This window comes from Parus major, chromosome 15, assembly GCF_001522545.3.
Source record: "Parus major isolate Abel chromosome 15, Parus_major1.1, whole genome shotgun sequence".
NCBI classification, from domain to species: Eukaryota; Metazoa; Chordata; class Aves; order Passeriformes; family Paridae; genus Parus; species Parus major.
This window is the reverse complement of record NC_031784.1, coordinates 2,331,435-2,335,636: the sequence shown is the minus strand read 5'-3', so window position 1 is coordinate 2,335,636 and position 4,202 is coordinate 2,331,435.

The following is a 4,202-nucleotide window of genomic DNA, read 5'->3' as shown; positions in this document are numbered from 1 at the left end:
GAGGAGGGGCGGGGAGGGGGGTGCTGTTTTAATTAACTTCGGAAAGTTTTGGCACAAGTTGCGGGTTTGGCCGGGCCGTGCCCGCGGCGGGCGGCGGCCCCTGTCAGCCCCGGGAGTCCCTCAGGGCGGCCCGCGCGCCGCCGCCTTCCCGCCTCCCCCTCACCTCAGAGCCGGCGTTCACCCCGCGTTCATTCCCCGTCTCCCCCCGCCAATACCTGTTGATAATTTTAAAATAAAAGATTTTTTTTTCCTCACCCACACCCCCTAGATGCCGCCAAAAAAAAAAACCAAAAACCTGCCCCTTTTTTATTCCCTTTTTTATTTTTTTCCAAACCACTAGTTCTCTCCGCTTGAAGGTGGAAGGTTAATGTGGATTGCAGCTTCTGAGGGACTAAAAAAAATATGAATCTCGTTGGCAACTGACACATTTTCTGCTTGCAAGCAGCAGTAAAACTTGCCCACCAAAATTAAAAAAAAAAAAAAAATCAGGTTAAATAATGAAGTTTTTCCACCGTGTGTCCGCCATCAGAACTCGTCCTTTTCACTGCAAGACGTTCAGGTTTGCTCATTCTGTATCAAATACACCCGAATATTGTTCAGTTGCTCCAGATTTATCCCAACAAAACTGCTTGGGATGTGGACGATCTCTCCGTAGGTGCACAGCTCAGCCTGAGACCCACCAGAGCAGACCCCCATGTGTATTTTACCAGCAACCACTCTGAGATCTGGTAGTTTTATTGCATGTCCTACCTAATGCCTATCCATGGCTTCATACTGCTCTTAATGCCAGTGACAGCAAACACAGAGAGCCCGATCCTGCTTCTTTGAAATCAGGGGCAGATTCTTTGTCAGTGACAGTGATTCAGGCCCAGAGTGGACAGCCCTGCAGAGGGAAGCAGGTACCACCTCCATCACAGAGACACGGAAACAGTCACGGAGCAATCAGATGATTTCCTCTGCATAAAGGAGAATTGAGGGAGAATGGGAAAAGAGAAGCAGCCTTTGAACCCCCAGCTCATGCCCTACTGACTGTACACTGCATGAAAGAAACATCTGAAAATTCTGACTGGTACCACATGAAACACAGTTGTATTTTATTTCCAGACCAAGTGCTCAACTCCAACGATCCTGGTGAATTCCAGACTGGCACTGACTGCCCTTACAACTGATCCATGCTCAGGTCTGTGAGAGAGGGGTCCTGAGAGCCCCAGGCACAGAATTACATGCTCAGTGACAGTAGTTTCACACCGGTACTTGTGATTACAACTGTGTCGTTCTTCTTAGAGTCCTCAAAGAGTGCACTGCTAAACCCTCACCATGTGAGTGAGAACTCTGCAAACCTGAAGCTCCGCTTCCAGATTTGTAAATAGCAGCCTTTCTGTTGAGTCCTGGAAGGCCAGCAAAGTCCTGCACACCGCTCTGGGATTTTCCATCATGCAGTTGTTTACAGTCACACCAAGTGAGTGGGAAATGGGAGCATTCCGAGCTTGCCGTGTTTTTCACGGCTTTACACCAACTCTACAAAACTGTGCTCAGAGCAACACTGTGAAGAACAAGATCCCCTGTGTTCTGCTTGGGTTTTATAATGACAGCTTCAAAATATATAATATTCCAAGGGGGAGGCAGAAAAAAGTCCTATAAAGATTAATCTTTCTTCAGCACAATGCACTGCAAGCTTTGGAGCAAACTGTGAGGGCCAGGCTTGATGAGATAGTCAGGCTTGTTGGGCAGCATCATTTATCCTGTAAGAGAAACCCATCAGTATCAGATCTGGGTATCTGATGTTTGCTCTGCAGTTTCCCGGGCACAGGTAGCAATGGTGGCACAAGATACAAAACCCTGGTAAAGGACAAATTTACTGCTTAGTCTCAGACTCCTATTTAAGCTTCAGATGACTTTACTCTTGGTTTTTTGGCACTCACTGCAGGGTAGGAAGTACCTGCAAGTTCTTCCCATCTGCCATGTGCTCTGAGGGTTCACTGCAGTTCTGAACCAGGTGTGGCCACAAGAACAAAACCACCATCGTGCTCAGGCCCTGGGCTGACTGTTCAGCATGGTGACCACAGAGTCGAGCTCCCTTGGAGGGGCTGCCTGTGGTTTCACCTTGTCTGATGTCCCAAGCCGGGCTGTGCTGCCGGAGTTGTGCTCTGCACACACAAACTGTACCTCGAGTGTGGCAGCTCCAGCTCCCGGGCTGTGTGCAGCAAGCTGCAGGTCCCTGCTCTGCAGCCTGATGGCTCGGTCGTGTTCACTGACAGCAAAAGCAGCTCTTCATCACCAAGTGGCCAAGTCACAGAGCAGGAAATACAGCAGAGCCATTTTATCACACAGGTGACATTTGCAAGCCTTCTGCACGCTAAGACGTAACTTAAAAATGAATGTGTGAGCTGCTGCTTTCCAGCAAGGGAGGATGGACAGACGTGCATGTCTGTCTCTTCAGTCACCACGAGAAGCACTGATGATGAATTTTCCAGGTACAGCTGCCTCTTCTCAGTTGTGTAATATCTGCAACATTCACTCTGTCCCCCTCCCCTTTCTTCTCTTGGTATTTTCTCTGTTCCCTCTCCTGGTTTGACTTCCTCACCTCTGCTCCTCCCAAACCACTGGGAATACTGAGCAGCCAGTCTTTCCACAGAGTTTGCCTCCAGCCCCTGCTTAGCCAGAGCTCTGACTGATCTGAAGGAGGTTTTCCCTTTCCAAAGCTCTGCGGGATGGGTGCCATGGCCCTCGGGCGAGGGTGTAAGGAATACACATGCAAAGTGGGATGTTGGAAGGTGTTGGCAGCTCTGCCACAGAGCCAGGGGCCTTGGGCCATGCTGTTAAACAAACTTGTTTGTCCCCTTTTATCTGGAAACAAAACGAAATAGTAATCACAGAGCTCTGCTGTAACACTCATGGGGACCTGCAAATGAAGAGCACAAACTAAGCTTGTTCCTTATCACCTTGGGTTAAATCAACAATGAGAAGAATTAAAGATGGCACAGCAAGACCCTCTTTTTTCCTGGCATGTCTTTGACGTGTGTAAAACATTAAATTTGCGCATTAATTTCAATGTAATTAATTGTTGTCAGGCTTAATGAATTGAGTGACTTGGGGATATTCTAACTGTCCTTTACCCACCACAGAGTCCCATGTAGCAACAAGGGGAAAGAGGTGGGAAGTTTGTTCCTTTTCCTAGAGGGAGTTTATATTCAAATACTTATCCCCACATTTCTGGTGATCCAGCATCATACATAAAATAACTGCAAATGCACCTGCAAGTCGCTGAGCACCAATTTAATCTTCAAGTCTCCAAACTGCTCTGGTGCTACAACTAAAATGATCAACCAAAATTAAAAGCCTCTGCTAAGCCTAGACTGAAAATTAAGCTTTTTAAGTCTTGGGTAAAGGCAAGGTTTTACCTCTGTGGAAAGCACAAGTGGTAGGGGCAAATGAGTGTCAGCTTTAGCAAACAGCATTTTCAAAAATGCTTCGCAGAGCCGAGTACCGTTCTCACTGGGATTGTAATGAGCTCCTGGTGCAGAACCCTTCCTTCCCCAGGGGCAGTCTGGGACCCTGGCACAGAGGGAAAATTGTGTGTTTTATGCTTTTTGACATCAGTGTTGCTCCTTTCTTATCGCTTTGCTACAGCTCCTTACATTCCTGTCTCTGTTCCCCACAACTGCTCCCTGCTGATGCTACAAAGTTTCCCTCGTGGTCTTTTTGTTCCCAAGAGAAAGCTGACAGCCCTTGGTGTCCCTCCTCTGTGATCTGCCTTTTCTGGCTGATATTTGCTGCCCGCTGCCTCATCCTCACTGAAAAGCACACAAACCACCTAATCCTGAATAAAAATAGTTCCCCAGCTCCCACCCTTCTTACACCTCAAAATCCCGCTGGAAGCTCTGGATTGCTCCCCTCCAGGGGAAGGAGCCCCCTGGGACTCTCTGCAAGGAGGGCTGTGATACAGTGCCCAGTGCAGGACTGCTGCAGCCAGAGCCAGGCCCCAGAAAATCGTCTCCCAGAGCCTTGCAACAATTTCAGGTGGAAACCTGTGCACGTATTCTGGGCAGACTTTCCCCCTTAAATCCTTCCTGACAAACTTCTTCCCAGTCTAGCCTTGCTCCCCACTTCGAGATGGTTCCTCCCAGGGCCAGATGCCGTATTATCTGGAGCGACTTTCCCTCCCAGCCTTGTTTTCCTCCTACTCCTGAGTCCTTTGTCTG